Below are 24,325 nucleotides of genomic sequence, written 5' to 3'. Positions count from 1 at the left end.
TTCGACCAAGTGTCTGTGGGAGAACACTTTGGTACGACTGATCATCGTAATCATCAATTTAGATTAGCAATGGAGAGGAACAGGGAACAATCTAGAGTGGAACTTCTAAACTGGAATAGGGCTAACTTCAATGGGATGCGAAAGGATCTAGCCAGGGTAAAATGGAACCAAAGACTGACAGGAAAAACTGTAACGGAACAATGGGTGATCTTTAAGGAGGAGATGTTCCAAGTACAGGCTAGGTACATTCCAACAAGAGGGAAGGGTAAGGGAACCAAAGCAAGGGCTCCTTGGATGACGAGGGAGATAGAGAAGATGATGAAACAATAAAAGAGGGTGTATGATGCATGTCAGGTGAATTCTTCAAGGGAGAACCAGATCAAATTCAATAAGTTGAGAGGGGATGTGAAGATGAAAATAAGATTGACAAAGAGAGAATATGAGAGTAGAATGGCGGTTAACATAAAAGAGAACCCAAAAATCTTCTACCGGCATGTAAACAGTAAGCAGGTAGTAAGAGGCAGGGTGGGGCCCATTAGGGACAAAGAATGTGATATATACTTAGAGATGCAGGGCAAGGCTAGAATGCTCAATGAGTACTCTGTATCGGTGTTTACTAAGGAGGTGGATGCTGACAAAATGTCGGTAGAAGTGGAAAAGGTAGAAGCAATGGAAGGGGTGAAAATTAATAGACAGGATATTCTAGAAAGGCTGGGTATGCTTAGAATGGACAAGTCACCTGGTCCAGATGGCTGGCATCCCAGGAGAACTTTTTTGACCCAGAGGGTGGTGGGCATCTGGAACTCACTGCCTAAAAGGGTGGTAGAGGCACAAACACTCATCACATTTAATAAGTACTTGGATATGCACTTGAGTTGCCGTAAACTGCAAAGCTACGGACCAAGAGCTGGAAGGTGGGATTAGGCTGGATAGCTCTTTGGGTAAAAAAAAGTTCCCCTCAACTCCCCACTAATCCTTCTACCAATTACTTTAAATCTATGCCCCCTGGTTATTGGCCTCTCTGCTAAGGGAAATAGATGCTGCCTATCCACTCCATCTAGACCCCTCATAATTTTAAACACCTCAATTAAGTCTACCCTGAGCCTCCTCTATTCCAAAGAAAATAAACCCAGCCTATCCAATCTTTCCTCATAGCTAAAATTCTCCAATCCTGGCAACATCCTCATACATCTGCTCTGTACCTTCTCTAGTGCAATCACATCTTTCCTGTCATGTGTTGACCAGAACTGTACGCAGTACTCTAGCTGTGGCCTAACTAGTGTTTTATACAGTTCTAGCATAACCTCTATGCTCTTATATTCTATGCACTTTTTTGACCGGTGCAGACACGATGAGCTGAATGGCCTCCTTCTGTGTTGCAAATTTCTAGAGGGAAAAATTTTGTTGCTTTGCGCCTCCCGTTAGCGCCCTAAGAGGGCGCTAATGGGACACAAAGCAACTAGCGCCCGGGCGCGGCACCGCCAGCACCTCCCGTGAAATTCAGCGGGAGGTTAGCGGTGGCAGTAACCGTAAGCGCCCCGTGGTGTTGCGCCACTGGCGGTGACATCATCGCCATGCACAGTGCCCTGCTCGCAATCTTCGATAGCGCCCCCGACTTACCGCCGGACGCTATGTCTGATGGGGTCAGGTGGGCCTACCTGCGGCCGGGGCGGCGCTAATTAAAGGCGAGGTGCCGGGTGGCCATTTTTTTGCTGGCCGCCTACCATCACCTGCCCCGGGCCTCCTGACCAGCCTCCCCGCGGAGTGCTGGCTACGCTGAGGAGTGCCGGGCTCTTTTGCCGGCACTCCGATCCCTGGTGGCCCAGCTGGACCCCAGGTCACGCTGCACAAGGCCCCTCCCCTTTAAGAAGGGGAGGAAGGCCTGCAGTACCGTGGCACACACGATATTCCCTCGCAGTGCCCCAAGATGGAGGAATTTCGGCCACGGGGGTGCCAATTTTTTGGGGCGCTAAAAGTAGCGCCCCAGCGAAGTTAGCGCCCCAAAGGCGGTGCGACTCAATTTTTTCGCCCTGTGATTCTCAACACCTGAGCTGAAGTTTCTCGAGATGCAGACACTTACTGCAGACGTGGGCATCCAAGATCGTGATGCTTTCCACAAACTTCCACATGCTGCAGTTGCGGCACACTACCTGCACGGCCATCCCTACATAACCTTGATTTAGTTATTTAATTAATTAAAGTTTATGGGGGAATAATTTGTGTTCACCAGCAAAGATGCCGGTGTTACCAGCAACTGCAGTTAACGGCCGCAATGCTAACCGAGTGAAATTGATCTGGGGGGGCATGGAGATAGGTGGTGCAGAGCTCACTATCCGTGCAACGCTGTCCTGGTGGCTTTGCTGGAGGGATCCAGGATGAAGTTTGTCTCCAGGTCCGGCGTTGCAGTTTCCCACAGCCTCTGTGAGCGAAGCTGTGGAGCTCGCAAGGAATTGTGGGCAATGAAGAGGTCTGAGAATTAAAGGGGTCATGTACACTGAAGCAATACAAAATAAAATGCCGTGAATCAATATATTTTTCAGCCCTTTCTGCTTTTTAAGAAATATTCAATATTTAAAAGAAGTTCCAAATGTGAATATTCAGCTGTTAAAGCTGAATTATCTTCCTAACCTCAAAAAATGGGAAAACTGCCTCAACATTAGCATAAATGGCTCCACAAGCCAGGGAAAGGGCACCAAGGGTTTCACACGCAGCACTCCAGCTTTGTGCAGGGGGCCAACACTGCAAGAGCGGCCCTCTACCCACTAGGGCCAGGAGGCCCTCCAAAAAGAACGATATGGAAGCACATCACCAAGGCCATCACTGCCAGCAGTATCACCCCCACCACCTGGCTCCAGTGCCCAAAGTAGCTTCATGACCTCAGACCACTGGTCAAGGTCAGTGAATGCATCTTCAAAACCCATCTCCTACCAACTGCACCACTAGCCTCACACACTGCTCAATGCACAACCCCCAGTCACTCACCTACCAACAATCTGCACCAATGATGAGGCACATCTCCCATTCCTAGCCTCACCTCACCCACTTGGAGGAGATGGTGCAGGTCATTCCTGGCAGGGGCATGGCTGAGCCCTTGGCCAGTGGCAGGGCTGAAAGGATATAAGATGCTCGTATCCTCGTACGTTATCCTCCTTCTCACTTGCACCTCTTGCTTTCCCATCCTCCCGTCAGCACAACTCCATCCTTGTGACTTCCTAATTTCACACACCCAAGAAATATAGTCTGCCCAGCCAGTGGGTCGACAAAAAGAGGCAGCCTGCCCAACCAGTGGGACCACAGGCAGATGATTCCATCCCAGATATCCTGACCATAAAGGGGCTGTCTGGGATGCATCCTTTCATCTGATTCTCCCTCTTCAGCTTCCTCCTCTTCTGCATCTTCCTCTTCCCTCTGCAAGCGGATGCTGTAAACGTGAAATGACAGAATAAAATGCTGGAAATACTCAGTTGGTCAGGCAGCATGTCGACCTGAGATGTGAAATCTGTTTTTCTCTCCAGGGATGTTGCGTGACCTGCTGAGTATTCCCAGCATGTTCTGTCTTCTCAAAGGCCTTCATTTACCATCTGAGCCCTTGGATGCGTCCAGCAGCATTCCCTACACACTTAAAGTTTTCACATCTATTGCAGCAAGCCACCATTTCAATAAAGTAAAATAAAATGTCCAAACCCTTAAATTCAAACTTACCTGAATGATGTGTGTGTCCCTTTAAGAGCTGCAGACATCACCACGGTTAACCTGCTTGCATGCCTAGGACCAAGCGCTAGGGTTGAAGTTCGCGTAGGTGACGTTAAGTCGGCGTTGCACGCCGATTGACGTAACCATGCGCCATTTTTTCTTTCAGGGCGCTGCCAGTGACCAGCAGCACAAAGGGCCACCATTTTATCGCCATTTCATGACGCTACGGATTGGTGCTCAACAGATGAATTTCTCGCCCTATGTATTTAATGACATAGGATTACATAGGATATATGGCACAGAAACAGGCGATTCGGCCCAACCAGTCCATGCCGGCGTTTATGCTCCACACAAGCCTCCTCCCGTCTTTCCTCATCTAAATCTGTCGGCATAACCCTCTATTCCCTTCTCCCTCATATGTTTGTCCAGCCTCCCCTTAAATGCATCTATACCATTCGCTTTAACTGTGGTAGTGAGTTCCACATTCTCACCACTCTTTGGGTAAATAGGGAATTCCCTATTGGATTTCTTGGTGACTATCTTGTATTGAGGGCCTCTAGTTATGCTCTTCCCCACAAGTGGAAACATTCTCTCTGTATCCACTCTATCAAAACCTTTCATAATTTTACAGACCCCTCAGCCTTCTTTTTTCAAGAGAAAAGAGACCCAGCCTGTTCATCCTTTCCTGATCTGTATACCCTCACATTTCTGGTATCATCTTTGTAAATCCTCTCTGCACTCTCTCCAGTGCCTCTATATCCTTTTTATAATATGGCGACCAGAACTGTATGCAGTACTCTTAAGTGTGGTCTACTAATTTTAAATACTCAACACATGTCTGATATCGAGAGTTCAAGCAGTCTTTATTCCTACGCGTGGGGAGACAGCCTGCTTCTGTCTTAGCCAAGCTTCTCCAGATTGTTACAGCAGTGGTCAGATATTTATACATCCAAATGGTGCATTATACATTGTTCCCGCCTCTTTTCTAAAACATTCTGGCCCCGATTTTCCCCGAGCCGTCGGGCGGGGTTTCAGGCGTGTGGGGGGGGGGAAATTCCCGAATTTGGGGGTCCCGACACCATCCCGCCCAAAACCCCGCTCCACGCAACTTTCAGGGGCGGCGGGTACCTGCCCCGCACTGGGACCTGCCGAAACCAGGCGGGAAGGGATTAGTGCCAATTAACTGCCTGTTAACAGGTAGTTAACAGGCAGTTTTTAGCCTAATCCCTATTTTGAGGGGCTTCGTGTGGGATTCCCGATGGCTCCAAACCATGCCAGGTTGAGCAGGCAGGCTGTCGGGTTGAAGGAGTTGGAGGGGTCGCGATGTCGGTGCTCAGGTGAGTGATGGGTGCATGAGTGCAAAGGTAAGTGTGTTTGGTGTGTCTAAAGTGTGTAAAGAACTTTTACTTACCTGTACTTACCTTCACAGCCTTTCTTCCTGAAGCTGTCGGGAGCCCATCACTCAGCTGGAACTTAAAGCTGAATGGCTGCGATCTGTGAAAAGTGACAGCCTTCAGCTTTGAGTGCTGGTACATTCTAACTGAGTCTGTACAGAAGGACTCATGTTAGAACTCAAACTGTCAGTGTTTCACAGCTTCAAACAGCTGTGAAACGCTGATATTTCATCTGTCAAGAAATCTTGACAGATGAAATTGCAGTCTGTGACGTCACCTGTTGCCGGGTGGCCCTTAATTGGCCTGCTGAGCCCGCTGGGCGGGCTTAACAAGGTCAATCAAGGGAAAATCGCGTGGGTTGGCCGGACGTCGATGTAGGCGGGTCAAAAACCCGAAAGCTGAAGTCCCGCCTTCTTCCCGACAGGTTCGGGAAAATCTACCCCTCTATGTTACAACATCCTTTTTCCCAGTTCCTGTTAATACCAGGTGGCTGTCAGTGCACCCTTGACCTAATTCTGAGAATTGTTAACTCCATGTCTATTGTGGCCCGACTCATTGTCAGCTGCCTAAGTCATGTGGTTCCTGTTGCGGTTACCCGTCTGCACAGATACACTATCTTGCAACATCAGCTCCTTCGCCACGTCTGTTGACCAGAACATTTTTAGTTTCTTGCAGCATTTGCAACCCAGTGGTTAGTCCCATGATTATGTCTGGTAAATGTTGCAAGAAGATAAAGGACCTAATAATCAATTAGCTGTCGGGTATCCCGAGTCCTGCAAAACCCTACTAACCACAGTTAAATATAAAATGGTGGTTAAATCTGAGACAGGCCAACCTCATTATAATATTTCTGATGAAACCGGAAGTGAGAAGTTTGGAAGTGGGTTCTGGTCGGGATTCGTTTTTTTATCACATTAACTTCCCACCCGACCCAAACCCACCCATTTTTTGGGGGTGTTCTGATGGGAAAGAAAGAAGGTAAACAGAGAATCCTAGAAGGCCAACCATTATAAGTAAATCCTGTTTAGTTGAATTAGAACCTTTAACCTGACATGTCCTTTGATTACCTTGAGCACTGATTCCACTTGTAAATGTCTCAAAAACAGATAATTGGAGGGCATTTGAATTCAGGCCATGAAAATACATTTAATAATTATTTAGATTGCAGTACATTATTTGCACCAATCAGATATGAACTTGGGTTTTTAGCCTGGAAAGGAAAAATATGACACACAATCTTACAGAGGTATATAAGGTTAAGGGAATAGTAAAGGTAAATCCAGAATATTACTTTAAATTAAATTGCAAGAATAGGACAAGGGGAGTTCTGAGGCTGGAGTTGGGTGGAGATCAGAGGCCGTGGTGGTAGGGGGGAGGAGATCAGACGGGTCAGTGGGAGATCGGAGGCTGCAGCTGGGGAGTGCAGAGGAGGGAGGGAGGGAATGAGGGAGGGATCGGGAAGACTGGGGTGGTGGGGGGGGAGGTGGGAAATCGTGGCTCAGGGGGGACATCGTGGCTCGGGGGGTGTCCAATAGTGAGGGGGGCGAACGCAGGTAAGCTGGACCTAGCAGGCAAGTAGAAAGACACTTACCTGCTGGATCCAGCAGTCCTTGCCTCCTTTTAGCTGCTGGGTTGCCCGAGACTCGGGTTAATTTTGAAATGGAGATTAAATCTGAGTTACGCAGCCTCATTATGCATGGCCCAGAAATTTGGGTCGGAGGCTTCCCGCGGGTGTAAGCCTCCGACCTGCACTTACCTGCGCCCGTTGGTCACCCGTCCCTCGTCCTGCCTCTGGAAGTGGGCGGGTTTAAGGCATGTTGGGTTTGCGTTTGAGATTTTTAACATTTTAACATCCCACCCGACCCAAACCTACCCGTTTTTGGGGGTGAAAATTCCCTGGAATCAACTTCTAGATAAAGTAGTGGAGACAAAAGGCCTGGAAGCATTTATGATTAATAGGGCCATCCTTCCATCATCTTTATGCTCTGATTCCTTTTTAAACAAATTGTTTCCCCAGCTTTGCAGAAAATGCATTATGAAGCAATCCTGTTCCTAATTATTAATTATTATAAGTGGCGTAAACACGATGTACCAACATAAATAAGGTGTATTCTATATTCATCTATATCTATCTATCTATATATAAAAGGATAGTGGTGTCTGTCTGTCTGTCTGGGCATCACTCAAAAGTTATAGAGCGTACCTACACATATGTTATATCAAAAGAAAGGTTATGATTAGGAGGGTGTCCTAGGCATATTTACTTTTTGATCAGACAAAAATTGTTCGGACAGTTGACAAAAAACGTTCAAAATTCCGCTCATTAGCGGTTGGCCACTCATACAGGGGAAATCCGCTTTCTCTCTCTCTCCTTCCCCCTTTCTCTCTCTCTCTCCTTCCCACTCTCTCTCTCTCTCCTTCCCACTCTCTCTCTCTCTCTCTCTCTCCTTACCCCCTCTCTCTCCTCCCCCCTCACTCTCTCTCTCCTTCCCCCTCTCTCTCTCTCCTTCCCCCTTTCTCTCTCTCTCCTTCCCCCTCTCTCTTTCCCTCTCTCTCTCTCTCTCCTTCCCACATACACAGACTGACAGACAAACTCATTTATATATATTAAAATTATTTCTACTTTTTTCATAACAACATGCCCTCAAAAAACCCTCGGCACCGCCAGGCACTCCAGCTAGTATTCTATAAGTAAATGGTAATCCTATGTTTGTGTCAGGTATGTGTTTATCTGAAATCAACTGCACCATAGTATTTAGAAGGCAGATTTTAGACACAAGGGGCAGGATTTTCATTGGGCCGTGGAGGCGGGATTGGAGGCGTGTGGGGGGTTAAAATGGCAAAAACTGGCATGCGGGCCCAACCCCACCTCCATCCCACCTCCAAGCAATTTTCATTAATTCGTGTCTAATGGTCCCATCTCCGTCCCGCCTCCAAGAGGCGGGATAGGCCGTTAAGGCCCTTAACAAGCACTAAATTGCCTCTATAATGCCATTTTGAAAGGCCTTGGCGATTTTAACCCTTTTCCCATGTGAAACACGCCTGATCTGAAACACGACGGTGAAACCTGGCGGGAGCACAATTGGATTGCTGACTATCAGCTGCAGCTCAACCATTAAAGAGGAGATTTGATCAGCCATCATTTGCAGGTGGCAGGACTTTGCAGTCTCAGGTCTGGGGGAACTTTTAGAAGGCATAACCACAGCTGTGGAAGTTTGGAGCCTGACACCCATCTCCAGTGTGACCTCCTGGGAAACCCCTCTCGCCACCCTCGCTGAGCGCTTCCTCAACTGAGGCATATACCAGAAAAATGGGAGCCATTTATTTCCTTCCCTTCTGGACATTAGATGAGGACGAAGACCAGCCGTGGCACCAGCAGAACCAGGAACAACAGCAGCACCAACAGCAGCAGCACCAACAGCAGCAGCAACAACAGGAGCGCCAAGCTGCTGCTCACCCACCTGAAGCTGCACAGGCCAGAAGGGGCCAGCGCATGGAAGCCCGTCGGCGCAAGAGATACCCCCCAAACAGGGTCCACAGACACAGGGTCAGCTACCTCAACATGTCTGAGCAGCAGTGCCAAAGGCGGCTCTGAATTTCGCGAGAGGTAGTGGGTGACATCTGCGCAATGCTGCAACAACACCTGCAGGCCAGAGGACCAGGTGGACAACCCTTATCAGTGGCTGTCAAAGTCACCACCGCACTCAACCTTTTTGCCTCAGGCTCATTCCAGGGATCAGCAGCAGACATCAGCAGCATCTCCCAGGCGGCCGCATACACTTGCATCACGCAGGTAACTGATGCCGTCTTTGCCATCGTGCACAATCACATCCATTTCACCAAGGATCAAGCAAGTGTCACGGCGCGCGTGGTTGGATTAGCTAATCTGACAGGCTTTCCAAGGGTGCAGGGCATCGTTGACTGCATCCCATCGCAATCCAGGTATTTTTGTCAACCGCAAGGGCTTCCACTCCCTTAACGTTCAGCTGGTGTGTGACCACAAGAAGGAAATTTTGCATGTTTGTGCCAAGTACCCTAGCAGTTGCCATGACTCCTTCATACTGCGCCAGTCTAGTGTGCCTCCGCTATTTAGTCCACCAGACCAACTTAATGGATGGCTACTTGGAGACAAGGGCTATCCCCTGAAGACGTGGCTAATGACGCTGTTGAGGAGACCATCCAACGAAGCTGAAGAGAGCTACAACTCCAGCCACATGTCCACCAGAGCCATAATTGAGCAAACCATCAGTTTGCTGAAGATGCACTTCAGATGCCTGGATAGATCAGGTGGAGCCCTGCAGTACTCAGCAGCCACGGTCTCCAGAATCGTCATGGTTTGCTGTGCACTTCACAACATGGCACAGCATCGTGGCTTGCAGATTCCTGAGGACCAAGTGGCTCGTCACATATCCTCCTCAGATGAGGAGGAGGAGAACGAAAACGAACATCTTGCAGAGGCTCATCAACCAGCGGCAGCAGTACTCGAGAACATTGCTGCCCGAGATGCAAGCAACGCACTCATCTTGGCCAGATTTGCTTAGCCTAGTCAATCAAGCACGTTTGCCTCGCAGATTCTTACCTGAGCATCGACCAGCGGATTCCTAGCAATTTGACCACCATACTGACAATTGCAAGTAATCCTAAGCCCTCAATGTGAAAGTCCCATTCGCGAAATGACACACGCCACAACTACAGCAGTAGCCATCAGATTTTTTATTTACATTATTCATCTGATGGCTTTTTCACAGAAAACATCAAATTTCACCCAAGTGACTACCCTTGTGACTATTTGTGCAGTATCTTTCTCTTACGCATGCTCCTACGTGGTGCTTCCCCTGTGGCTTCAGCAGATGTGGAGGCCCCTTGCTCACTTTCTTGCTGCTCCTGTCTCGACACCTTTGGCGGGCATCCTCTGGGGTTGTGAACCTGTGAGGGCTCGTCAACAGTCTGCTGCTCCTGCGGCTGTGCAGGGTTTGAGACACCGATCTCAGATGGGTGTGGACTCTGGTGGGGCTCTGACCGAGGGCTCTGCAGTGGCATGGAAGTGTGAGCGCTTGGAGAGGAGCCCCCACTTCCTTGATGTCTGCCACCAACTTCCCTCTCATGGGTCAGGTCCCCCTCAGCACTTGCAAGTGGCTTGAGAGCACCTTGCTGCACATCAGGAGGGCCATGGGGACCCGTATCTGCACTGGCAGTCCTACTCAGAAGGACTTCCATGAAGGTCTGGTTTCTCTGTTCAATAGATGACCATCGCTGCTCCAGAGATGTCATTCTATTCTGAACACTCACCATGTTTTCTGCACTCTGGCGACTTATCACCTCCATGGAGGTTGCCATCCTTTCCATAGTGATGCGTTCATGCGCCAATGACTCCACAAAGGCTCTGCTCATGTTCGCTATGGACGCCTCCATTCGCTCCACACTCGCAGCGACCCTGGAGACAAAACCTGCCAGAGACTCCTGCATCTGTTCTTGGAGTTCCAGCACCGCTGATCTTATGGATGGACCCAGAGGCAGAGGGTCGACATGCAGCTGAGCTGAGCTGGCAGAGTCCTGCGCCCTCCGACTAGGACTCTCCACTGCTGTCCCTGTCTCCACAATCTGCTGATGCTCACATGTGAGCTGTGATACATCAGGTGACAACACTACTCTATGTCCCGAAGGTCCCACCGAGGTGTGAGTGTCTGTGCTGGTGCTGGGTGCGCTGAATTCTGCTGACGCTGCGCCCTCAGAGTTTGCAGCTTCCTCTGAGGAGCCTTGAGGCTCATGCTGTTCCTCCTGGCTAGTGGGGACGGGGGCTTGCGATGGTCCTGTGGGGGAGTAAAGGCAAGAGTCAGAGATGTGATGCAAGGTTACATGCACATTGCATATTGCAGATGATCATTAGTTCATCTGTTAGAGCTTCAGAATCATTATCAGCAACTCATGTAATGTCAGTGAGAGAGATGGAAAACGATTCTGTCATCAGCTTGCTGTGATGAACCCCTCTGTCCATCCCCCACTTGCGCATCTTCCTCCACTTCTACGATCTCCAAGACTGCCTCCTCCCAGGGGGTGAGGTGGGCTACTGAGGGTGGCCCTCCTCCTGTCCTCGCTCTTTCTCGCTTATTGTGAGCTCTCTTTTCCTGCAATGAGGGAGACAAGTGGAGGTTGAGTGAGAATAAAGGAGTGAGTGTAGAGATTCCATAGCATAGATACTTAGAAGGAGACAAAGATGGAGTGAGGTGGCAAGACCAAGGGCCCTCCCTGTGTGTTGTCGGTTGTTTTCATAGCATCACAGTGATAGGGAATGTGAGGGCTCCATAGTCGAATAGTTAGGTGAATGTGACCATAGAGAGAGAGGGAATGGGTAAGGGTGCATGGATGTCAGTGTCATGTGGGATGTGGAGGAATAGATTGCTAAAGCTGAGTGCTGGTGAGGAAAGGCAATGGGGATCAGAATGAGGGTGATGGGAAATTCATACTCACTTTTCCAGTGCGCAGAAGGTCATGAAATCTCTTTCTGCATTGAATCCAGGTTCTGCAGGTTACTGATAATGAGTTGACCTCCGCAGCCACCTGGACCCACACAGCCTTGGTCTGAAGAAGGGAAGAGCACATCTTTATGAGCTCTTGCTCCCTCAACTAAAGCCTGCAAGGTAACGTCATCAAACCTCGGAGCAGCCCTAGCTCTCTGGCTGGCCATTCTTCCTCCAGGTCCCTGTAGCATGAAAGGCCAAAAGGTTGGCAGTCTGCAGAAGAAGAAACGCTTGTTGCAGACCTTAAATGCAGCAGCAATGATGACATAATCGGAGGCGACTTTCAGACTGGAAAAACTCATTTGCCATTGGTTCCCACATGTTGGAACTCAATTGGCCAATTAAGTTAAAATCACATCAATCTCCCACATCGATTTAGATGCGGATTACACGACCCCAGCCCGCCCCTGAATTAAAATCCAGCCCAAGGCCTCACATTCCTCTTGGGTATCAAATCTGTTCTTGTTTCCTCCACAGCCACCGTACCAGAACCTTGTGCAGACTCAAAGGGCTGGATTTTCATTGGGCCGTGGAGTCGGGATTGGAGGCGTGTGGGGGTTTAAAATCCCGAAATCGGGGGTCCCGACCCCATCCCGCCCCCAACCCGCCTCCATGCCAGTTTCAAAGGAGGCTGGTACCTGCCTCGCACTGGGACCCGCCTCCCCGAGATGGGAAGGGGATTAGTGCCAATTAACTACCTGTTAACAGGTAGTTAACAGGCAGCTTTTAGCCTAATCCCTATTTTCATTGTTGAAATGTGGGATTCCCAACGGCTCCAAACCACGCCAAGTTAGCGAAGGGCTTGGAGGGGTCGAGATGTCCGGTGTTCAGATGAGTGATGGGTGCATGAGTGCAGATGTAAGTATGTTTGGTCTGTGTAAAGTGTTTAAAGAAGTTCTACTAACCTTTATTTACCTTTACAGCCTTCCTTCGTTCAGGTCTCGGGAGTCCCTCATCTCACCAGCACAGAAAGCAGAATGGACGCCAGCTGTCAAAATCTGCAGCCTCTGCTTTCTGTTTCGGGGAGATCTCTAAATCATCCTGAGAGGAAAGAATTAACCTGGAGTACAGATTGTCAGTGTTTGACAGCTTCAAACAGCTGTTGAACGCTGATATTTCATCTGCCAAAAGGTCTTGACAGATGAAATTTCAATCTGTGATGTCACCTGTTGCCGGGTGGCCCTTAATTGGCCTGCTGAGCCCGCTGGGTGGGCTCATCAAGGTCAATCAAGTCTAAATCGCGTGGGTTGGCTAGAACTCGATGGAGGCGGGACTACAACCCCAAAAGTTGTAGTCTCGCCTCCTACCCACCTCCTCAATGAAAATCCAGCCCGTAATGTTTTGTCGAAGAACCATTTTAAGCTGTAGCTATAACAGTCCCCTTCATCAAGACTCAGTGAACACACATCTAGAATGGAAAGGAATGAAGCAGGCTTAGTAAAGATTTATATTAATTGAGCTGATCTTTTTGATTGAATTAGATTAATTGGCCAGAAATTTTTGATTGAATAATGGAGGAAAATATGGACAATGCAGCAAAGTGTGTAGAAATGCTTTCGAATTTCATCTTTAATGAGGATCGAAACAATTGATAAGTCTATCCTTTTGTCTTTTTGTTGTCATGTCTGAAGATTAAATGAACTTGTACATTAAGCAAAGGGAAGACAGAGATGACCTAATCAAGGTCTTCAAAATTGTGAAAGGGTTCGATAGGGTAGACATAGAGAAGATGGCCCCGATATTTACTCGGGACCGTAAAGAGAACGAGGGGGAGAATTTCCAAATGGGAAATCCCAGATGTCCAACAGAATATAACTGCAGGACGTCTTTTAAATTGATTCAGCAGGTTTTCCGACCGACAGCCAGCCTTTCGGGTGGGAAACCAGCCGGGGAGCGGATGCCAGGTAAGTAGGAGATCGCAGGAGGGGGGCGGGAGTTGTGGGGAGAGTGGGAGATTGCGGGGGGGCGGGGGGGAGTCAGCTGATAACGGTAGGGTGGGGAGAGTCAGAGATTGGGGTTGTCGGGGGATTCGGTGATCACGGGGGAGAGTCAGAGATCGGGGGGTTGGAGATCGCAAGGTGGATTTGGAGAGTGAGGGATGGGAGGAGTCGGAGATTGGGATGGGAGTCGGAGATTGGGGGGGTGTTGGAGAGTGGGGTGGGAGTCGGAGATGGGGTGGAAGTCAGAGATCGGGGGGGGGAGTCAGAGATCGGTGGTGGGGGGAGTAGGAGATCGGGGTGGAAGTCAGAGATCGGGGGTGGAAGTCAGAGATCGGGGGGAGTTGGAGATCGGGGGTGGGCAGAGTAGGAGATCGGGGTGGTAGTCGGAGATTGGGGCGGGAGTTGGAGATTGGGATGGGAGTCGGAGATCGGAGGGGTGTCGGAGATTGGGGTGAGAGTTGGAGATTGGGGTGGAAGTCAGAGATCGGGGGGAGTCAGAGATCGGGGGTGGGGGAGTAGGAGATCAGGGTGGTAGTCGGATATCGAGGGGTTGGAGGTGGGCGGGGGGGTTGGCTGACCACAGGGTGTGTAAAGAGGTAAGCTTGTTGGGCTTGGAGGAAACTCTCCTGCTCCTTCTGGTCCACAAGGAGTGCTGTAAATGTACTTATCTCATGGATCTGGCTCTTCTCACCTCCTTTTATCTGCTGACAGGAGATAAAAATCTTGTTAAACTGGAGACATGCATCCTCCTTAAAAGACCGACCCACGTCCTGAAAGCGGATTGGTCATCCGTCGCCCGACCCGCCTCTGTTAAATCCGGAAGTGGTTGGGGGTCAGGTTTGAGATTTAAATTTTATTAAAAACCCTGTCCTTGGGGGTTAAAATCCCTCCCCCTCCCCCACCGTCCCGATATTTACACTTGTGGGGGAATCCAAAACTAGGGGCTATAAATATAAGATAGTCACCAATAAATTCAATAAGGCATTCAGGAGAAACTTCTTTACCCAGAGAGTGGTTAGAATGTGGAACTCGCTGCCACATGTGTTGTGTATGTACCTTTAAGAGAATAACTGGTCTCAGACTGCAGTACCGGCAGTGACCACCCCTGTATAAAAGGCGCTAGTGAGCCTCTGTGTTTTCAGTTTCACTATTGGCTTCCATCAGTAAAGACTTGTTTTGTTCAACTCCTGCTGTCCGTGTCTCAATCATTCACGGACGTAATACTGGCGACGAGCAGATACGAACCTACCTACAGTCTGCACCACCTCCTGGGATCCATTCCTACAGCGAAGTGAGCAGAGGTCGAGGCCAGAAAGAAAAGAAAGTAAGAGGCAGTAGAGACGGGCGTCGACCGTGGGCATCCGCCCCTGTGTTTGCAGAGTTGAAGATTGCTGGAGAAGCTGTCAGAAGCGGGGCCTGGTTCCTGTCGACGGTGCTTCAGCTAATCGGGCTGGTGGCATGTCCTGCACTGATCCTTCCTGGGCTGCGGCGGTCGCGAACTCGAGCGGGTGGTTTGCAACGGGGCCGAGCAGCGTTGTCAGGAAGAAGAGAGAGAGAGAGGGTGGAGCACACAGGACGCGGCCGGTGCTATGAAGCCGGGCTGCGTATAGACCCGCGAAGAGGGAGGCAAGAGTCCCACAGGTTGTTCCACGACGGGAAAATAATAAAAAAAGAAATATTAAACGCGCAAGAAACCGCGAGGAGCTGCAGGTTGCAACGGGAACCGCGGAAAGCAGCGCTAACAACAGCGGGGAAGAAGGCAAAGCGCGGGAGGCGCCATCTTAAGCAGCGGGGAAGAAGGCAAAGCGCGGGAGGCGCCATTTTGTTAAATCGGGGAAGAAGGCAAAGCACGGGAGGTGCCATTTTAGATTTGCAAGATGCCGAAGACTGGCTGTATCACTGCTTTTGATAATACAATAGAGGACTGGACCACGTATGTGGAAAGAGTCGAGGTATATTTCGAGGCAAACGAAATAGCGGAGGAGAAAAAGGCATCGATATTGCTAAACTTAATGGGCGCTAGAACGTACGGCCTATTGTGGGACCTGATTACTCCAGCCAAACCGAAGGCGAAAAGTTTTAACGAAATTGTTGCTGTCCTACAGGAACACCTAAACCCTGCACCGCTGTTGATAGCAGAAAGATTTAAATTCCACAGGAGAACTCAGCATAAAGATGAGAGCAATGCTGAGTACCTTACGGAACTACGCAAGCTATCAAAGCACTGCCAGTTTGGAGCAGGACTGGCAGATACCCTACGGGACAAATTTGTCTGTGGACTCCTGAGTGAAGGAACACAGAAGGAGTTACTCTCAGAGAAAGAGCTGACGCTAGATAAGGCTTCCAGCGTGGCAGTATCATATGAAGCAGCAGCCAGGGGAGCTGCAGAAATTCAACAAAAACCACAGGAATACGGCACCCACGAAATGACACGGGGATTTGCAAAATGTTATCGCTGCGGCAGAACTAACCATGACCAGAAGGACTGCTGGTCCAAAGACAAAATATGCAGGCAATGCGGGAAGATGGGACACATTGCACGAGTTTGCAGGTCTGGGAAGAAGACCAGCGACAACAAAAAGGCTACTAAGGAACCGTACAAGAAAGTACAAAAGATGACGGACAGTAGTTCCGAAGACCAGATGAGCGATAGTGAATCCGGGAACAGGAGACTAAGCTGTCTCAAACTTCACAATCTAATCGCAAAAGAGGATCACCGAGCCATTTGGGTCACCCTCACGATAGCAGGGTCCCAAGTTAAAATGGAATTGGATACAGGATCAGCGCTAACCGTCATGAATCGACGAGACTACGAGCGGCTATTTTCACACATACTCTTGAGAGAGACATTTATCGTCTTGACGACGTATACGGGGCAAAAAGTATACCCCAGAGGAAAAATAAGGGTGCCTGTCGAATACAACGGCAAGAAAATACAGAAATTGTATCTCTACATACTGCCAAATGGTGGACCACTGTTATTGGGACGGGAATGGATCAGGAAGATAAACTTAGATTGGCACTCCATTCATGCAATGACGGTGGACGGTAAAAAAGATGAAGACGTCACTCCTGGACGATTGTCAACAATCTTAGCTAACGCCAAAGAGGTACTTCAACAAGAACTGGGCACGCTTAAAGGCGTAACCGCCTCGATAAAAATAGAAGAGAATGCAGTTCCCAAGTTTTTCAAAGCAAGACCGGTACCATATGCAATTCGTCCAGCCGTCGAGGCAGAGCTGGAGAATCTGGAGAAGGCAGGCGTGTTGTCTAAGGTCGACTGGAGCGAGTGGGCGACACCCATCGTTCCTGTCATGAAGAAAACATTAAGCAATAAGTCCGGGGAGCCAAGGAAGATTCGCATCTGTGGGGATTTCAAGGTGATGGTGAACCCAGTCCTTCACACAGTACAATATCCTCTTCCAAGGATAGAAGACATCTTCGCCTCACTGTCTGGAGGGAAGCGTTTTACAAAAATTGACCTAGCACAAGCATTTTTGCAGATGGAGGTTGAAGAGTCCTCTAGGAAGTATCTCACGATAAACACTCACAAAGGTCTTTACCAGTATCATCGATTGGTATTCGGAGTAACATCGGCTCCGGCGATATGGCAAAGAGCGATGGAACAAGTCCAGCAAGGGATTCCGGGAACTCAGTGTTACTTGGACGACATCCTTGTGACAGGTGAAGATGACAGTGAACACCTTAACAACCTAGAACAGGTGCTCACTAGACTACGGGAACATGGGCTGCGAGCCAACCGCCCCAAGTGCGAATTTTTTAAGAAACAGATATCATATTGTGGCCACGTGATTGATGAAGAGGGGTTACATAAGTCCCCTGACAAAATTGAAGCGGTTGTTAAGGCCCCAGCGCCTGAAAATGTGTCGCAACTGAGGTCATTCCTCGGATTGGTGAATTACTACCATAAGTTTTTGCCGAATTTGTCGACAATTCTGCACCCACTGAACGCCCTGCTACGAATGGGGGTAGCATGGAAATGGAGCGATGATTGTAAGCGGGCCTTTCAGAAGAGTAAGGACTTAATCACTTCAAGGGAAGTATTGGCTCACTACAACCCAGCACTGCCGATCAGACTGGCGTGTGATGCATCTCCCTACGGCATTGGGGCAGTACTGTCACATAAATTCCTTGATGGTTTAGAGAGGCCGATAGCTTTTGCGTCACGCTCGTTAACTTCTGCCGAGCGTAAATACACCCAGATTGACAGAGAGGCCCTCAGCCTAGTGTGGGGGGTGAAGAAGTTCAATCACTACCTGCACAGTCAAAAATTTACTCTACTAACCGATCATCAACCTCTTGTCTCCATTTTCAACCCTCAGAAGGGCGTACCGATAATGACAGCACAACGGCTGCAGAGGTGGTCCCTTTTCCTAGGGGCACACCAATATGACATCGAGTACAAAGGAACTAAACAGCATGCAAATGCTGATGGATTGTGACGCCTACCGTTGCCGACGGTAGAAGAAGAAGACCTTGCAGTGGATCCAATGGAGTTATTCTACTCGACCATAGTCGAATGTCTCCCTGTGACGAATGCAAACATAGAAAAGGAAACACGGAATGACCCGACACTATCACGGGTCTATGATTTAACGGTGAAGGGATGGCCAGCACATGGCGAACCACTGCTGCCAGCATTCTCGCCAAGAAGAGAACAGCTGTCAGTGTGCAGAGGAACCTTGATGTGTGGATCCAGAGTAGTAATTCCACCTAAGTTGACGGATAGAGTGCTCAATGAGCTTCATGAGGGTCATCTGGGTGGGGTAAAAATGAAGAACTTAGCCAGAGCGTTTGTGTGGTGGCCGGGAATCGATAGAGAAATCGAAGAGATGACCAAGAGCTGTGCAGGATGCCAGAAGGTCCAAAACGCCCCACCACAAGCTCCTCTGCATCCATGGGAGTGGCCCTCATCTCCATGGCAAAGGGTGCACATTGATTTTGCTGGTCCCTTCATGGACTCGATGTTTTTAATTGTGGTGGATGCACATTCAAAGTGGCCAGAGGTAATAAAAATGTCCTCAACCACCACGGAAAAAACTATCACAGTTTTACAAACCATATTCACCAGGAATGGGCTGCCTGAACAGATTTGCTCTGACAATGGACCACAGTTTGTGTCTGAAGAGTTCCGGAGGTTCTTAAAGAGCAATGGTGTTAAGCATTACACATCTGCCCCATATCATCCAGCCACTAATGGATTGGCCGAGAGGTTTGTCCAAACATTCAAGAAGGCTATCAAGGCAATGTGTAATGAAGATATACCCCTACAACACAAGGTGGACAACTTCTTGTTTGCCTACCAGAATGCGACACATGCGGTTACCAACCAAACTCCAGCCATGATGTTCTTCAATCGAAGACTACGATGCCACTTGGATTTGGTTAAGCCAAACGTCCGAAGAGATGTGGAGAACAGACAGTTTCAGAATATGAATGAAAGGCCGACCAGGAATTTTAAGATAGGTCAACCAGTTTTGGCCCGGGACTACCGCACTGAGAAATGGCAGCCAGGAACGATTTGTACACGGCAAGGACCTCTCATGTATACCGTGGACGTTGGGGAGAGCATTGTAAGATGCCATGCTGACCAGATTCTAGAGTCACTGGAAAACGTCAACTCCACACCACGATCTGATACACCTGGTAATGAAATCGACGTTCCGATTGCAGCTACCGCAGAACCGGTAATATTGGAAGCAGATGAACCAAACAACGACATTGATCCCGACTCAACATTGCCAGAAGAACCTGGTACCCCAAAGAGGCGTTATCCAGACAGAATCAGGAAGCCTCCTCAAAGACTGAACTTATAATTGCTTAAACTTAACCAATGTATCTGGCAACCGTAATTGTGATTGTAATTAGTTATCATTTAGTTGTTAAATGAATATGTACTGTTTATCTAAAAGGGGAGGAATTGTTGTGTATGTACCTTTAAGAGAATAACTGGTCTCAGACTGCAGTACCGGCAGTGACCACCCCTGTATAAATGGCTCTAGTGAGCCTCTGTGTTTTCAGTTTCACTATTGACTTCCATCAGTAAAGACTTGTTTTGTTCAACTCCTGCTGTCCGTGTCTCAATCATTCACGGACGTAATAACATGGAGTGGTTGAGACAATTAGCATAGATGCATCGAAGGGGAAGCTAGATAAATACATGAGGGAGAAAGGAATAGAAGGATAAGTTGATAGGGTTGGATGAAGTAAGGTGGGAGGAGGCTCTTGTAAAACATTAACACCGGCATAGACCTGTTAGGCTGAATGGCTTGTTTCTGTGCTGTAAAATTCTGTTAGAATTAGTCTGAAAGCTGCCTTCAAGGTAGATATTGTAAAATTAAATGTTGCAATGGATTCTCAATCATTATTATTGTTATAAAAGTTTAAAGTTCAGTGTTTCCAGAATGTGAGCAGACTTTTCCTGCATTTTCCCTTTTATTTTCTTCATCATTTGTATTTTCCCTATATGGCCGTAAATATGAAGACACACCAGGAATAGCATATAAAGAATAAAAATATAAAGAAAAAACGGATCAGATGCATACTCCAGCAGGAGCAAATGTAGTTTATTTCTGTTCTCACTTGACTGCCAGATATTAGATACCCTCACTGAATTTTTACCCAACAGATAGGAAAAATTCTAAAACATTTACCTTTTTAAAAACATTTTGTACTTAGCAATTAAGGGATGTTTGTGTGTTAGGCACCGAGGCCCCGATATTAATTTGACACATTGGGAGTATTTTACGTTAGATGTCAGCCATGGCTCAGTTGGTAGCACCCTCGCCTCTGAGTCAGATATGGCTGTGGGTTCAAGTCCCACTCCAGAAACTTAATCATTGATATATACTACAAAAAGCAAGGGACCTAGTACGGAGCCCTCCGGAAGCCCATTGGTAACAGCCTTCCAGTCACAAATACATCTATCGACCATTGCCCTTTGCTTCCTGCTACTGAGCCAATTTTGGATCCGACTTGCCATTTTCCCTTGGATCCCATGGCCTTTTACTTTTCTGACCAGTCTGCCATATGGGACCTTGTCAAAAGTCTTGCTAAAATCCATGAGATTACATCAAACCCATTACCCTCATCAACCCTCCTTGTTACCTCCTCAATCTAAAAATTCAATCAAGCTAGTCAGACACGACCTTCCCTTAACAAATCCATGTTGACTTTCCTTTATTAATCCGTGTCTTTCTAAATGAAGATTAATATGGTCGCTCAGAATGTTTTCCAATAATTTGCCCATCACCGAGGTGAGGCTGACTAGCCTGTAAATTACTCGGTCTATCCCTTTCTTCCTTCTTAAACAATGGTACAACATTAGCAGTCCTCCAGTCTTCCAGCATCATGCCTGTAGCCAGAAAGGATTGGAAAATAATGGTCAGAAGATTGGGACATACACATGAGATTAAGGTGGAAGCTGAAATATCATAAACAAACTTTAAAAATGTTTTATTATTATTTTAAAATCATGGAATTTTTAAATGTTATTCTAATGGATGACACTTCACATTTGTAATATTATTTCTTCAGGGACAGAGAGGCTATTCAGACTAAGTATGACTTGGTATGCCATGAAACACTCAGTTACGCTGTAGGGGGTTTCTCTTGCTCGTTCTGGTCTCCTACCAGGCTTCGTGCAATAATTACCCTTGAGTGGTTCGACCCACTCTTTCCTACGGTTCTAGACCTTGGACTTAGGTGCAGGGAACTGTAGTGCAGAGAATAACTCAATAGACCAGGTTGAATAGCACGAAATGGATGCTTTTATTTTTAAACAGTTTGCAGCATTATAAAATACATGTCATAAGCACAGATTAAAGTAACTACAAGCATGCACATATCTATAAACTCAACTCTATGGAAATGGGAAACACACGGCACATCGTAAAAGGGAAAACACATTACAATTACCCTTAACCCCCTCCCCTAGACCTAAACTAAGTTTCGACTTGAGGAACTCGGGATCATGCTCACCACTTTCTGATTCGCGAAAAGGGGGTTCGCAGCCTTTTTGGCACAGCTTTCCGTCGTCACGTGGATTTGGAAACTTCTGGCGCAGTTTGTTTTCTTACGCGATGGAGCAGCAGATACAGTCTTGATGAGCACTCGTCATGGATGAATCCGTTACCGACGTGAATTTGAGAACTGGATGCACATGGAAGAATCTGTCACCGATGTGATATTGAAGAACTGCACATGGAAGGTCCGTTACCGAATGGGATGTTGAGGCACTGGAGTGCTAGGCCTGGAGTGTCCTTCATACAGTCATAATGATTGTCCTTGTGAGGGTCTTCCCCGGGACGGGACGCTGACACCGAATTGCTTTCTTTATGCAGTCATTGTTATCCTTCGAAACAGAGCTGGAGGGTGTCTTCTCCTTCGGCCTGGGTCGTCGATGATCTCCCGACAAAAATACCCGGGCCACCCTCATCGTCTTCCCGTCGTGGCTGAGCCTTGCCTGGCCGAACACCGACCACGTTCCGAAACCGAAGTGCTGCCTTAATCGAAGAGTCGTAGAAGTTCCGAAGCGAAGCATGAAGTGAAGCATAGCGTCCAGTGTGCCGTACCTACAAAAATCGCCCTGATGGAATTTTCAAATCCATAGTTATACCCTTTTGGGACAGTCTTATCTCCCGCCAGATCATAGTCCTGTCTTTGTAATATTTTTGGCGGGCAGAAATCTCTGCAGGGGCGCTTTGTCTTGTAACGGGAGCCGGTGATAGCTTAACTGGCCTTCCTGGGCCGATAATGTCTTTTACTTTGTCATCGTAACTCGGTTCGTATATTGATCGGTCTGGAGATTGCCCTTGATGGCTGTCAAACGGTTTTCCTTTGTACAGTAAATGGGTTTAAGTGTTCATTCAATTGTCCGCCCATTTCTTGATGGGCCTCATCCTGTAACCCAAGACTGTCCTGTACTTATAATCCAATTAATATGTATGCTCAGTTCCCTGAGTTTCGTTTTCCCAATACTGGCTTTCGCGGGCTTACTGTCCTCAATCCACAAGCCTGTCTGGCTTGCAGTAACAGAAATCAAATGGTCTCCGAAACTGATCACGAGGTCCGGCGGCCATTTTGTATGCCCTTTTATCAAAGGTTTTTCTGTACAAGCTTCTTTTGGTCAATAAACTGTCTTATTAACCCTATTTTCTTGCGTGATTATTGCTGAAAATTTCGAATCTTACACTCCCCCCTGTGATACTGATAGCTTGCTTAAAGTATCAACAATCCTTGGTGAGCAAATTTTCCCTGATTCCTCACATCCAAACATTCCTGGCAATTAACTATCTATGACCCTCACGACACATGCAGTTCCCATTTCAGAAAAATTACCTGTGTACAATTGGACAATCATAGACAGTATTATCTTAAACTATAACACATTCATCTTTCAGATGTGAAGGGGGCCAATACCCCTTGCACCACCTGCATACACCTTTTATTAATCAAAAACCGAAAGTTTTATCAACGGCCATAACACAACAGTATTCACACACTTAAATCATGCAGTGGCTAAAATCAAGAGTGGAGGGACGCTCTAACTTTTAACACTTAGCAGCTTAAACTGGGGTGTCCTCTTCCCCCACTCGTACATAGCGTTCTCTCCATTCTCCTGTGTTCTCGTGCCTCTGGAGGCGTTTGCCTCTTTTGCAATGCACGAACAGTAGGAATATTACAATTAAAACCTGACACACTACTAGGATGTGGGATGCTATTCTAATCCAGGCCGGGATCTCTATATTAGTGAACAGGTCCCACCATGGTGGGGTGACTATGTCCAATATGTCTTTCCCTATCTCTAATGTCTTCTGCTCCAGTGTGTAGAAATGCTTCTGTGAAACTATAACGGCTTTTAAAATCTTGGTGAGGTGTTCGGGGAGAGGGGGAATGACAAAACCAAAATGCGCGATGAATCGCTGCAAGTCCGTGAAATTCTCTTTTACAGTTAGGTGAACGGTGGAAGGTGCAGGAATGGGGACAATTCGTTGTTGTGCCACTTGAACTTCAGCCCTGGGTTTGAAACAGAAACTGCTGTCACTGACCGGACACCACTCGTGCTGTCCGTGGCGGTAGTGAGGCGCTGCAGTGGTGACACAGTATGCCACCTGCGGGGGCACATGGTCCTTTGCCATTGCCTCCATGGTGCAATTTATCGGCTTCGCGCTAGCGGCTCTGAACCCGCACTGTGGTTTCAAAAAGGCATTCAAGTGCTGGGGACACAGATGATGTGTGCTCCCCGGCTACGACACCCCGAGAGGTCGGTGCCTGTCATCGTACGCTCCCATCTGATGACATAAGGCGGGACCACTGCGTAACGAATGTGCGCACCCCCCTGAATGACTCCAATGTTCTCCACCCTGTATACCGGGGCGGGCTTTGCTGCGGGACCCAACACCGGCATCCTTACCACTATTCCCATGATAGTGTGATTTGAGCGTCTGCAGTCCACTGGGACTGGGTACGCCTCTGCAGCTAGCCTGAGCTGGCACGGGCTTAATGCATTCTCAAAAGGGTGGAGCGCTTGCAAGTGCTTGTTGCTGATCCAGGACGGGACCAAACCTTGTTTTAATCCTTCAGATTACTGCGGCCCTCGCCCAATAACCACGCCCCATATAGCACAAAGGCCTCGTTCTGCGCAGCCTGATCGGACGCATTCCGATCCTCCCTAATGAGTGCATTTACCGTTCTAGCGTGTTTCTCCAGCTCAGCAATTATTTCTTTGAAGTGTAGTGTCATGGCCTGATCCTCATGT

General features: G+C 48.1%; 1 pseudogene; it reads right to left on the bottom strand.

The window, feature by feature from the left end:
* Positions 1–7,836: 7,836 nt before the first annotated feature.
* The window catches only part of LOC147117765 (collagen alpha-6(VI) chain-like), a 281,465-nt pseudogene continuing 264,976 nt past the window's right edge, over positions 7,837–24,325 (bottom strand).

This window comes from Somniosus microcephalus, chromosome 5, assembly GCF_052327205.1.
Source record: "Somniosus microcephalus isolate GS21.2 chromosome 5, FLI_Smic_1.0, whole genome shotgun sequence".
NCBI lineage: Eukaryota > Metazoa > Chordata > Chondrichthyes > Squaliformes > Somniosidae > Somniosus > Somniosus microcephalus.
Note: the sequence above shows the minus strand (reverse complement) of the source record. Positions and strands in the feature narration are given on the sequence as shown.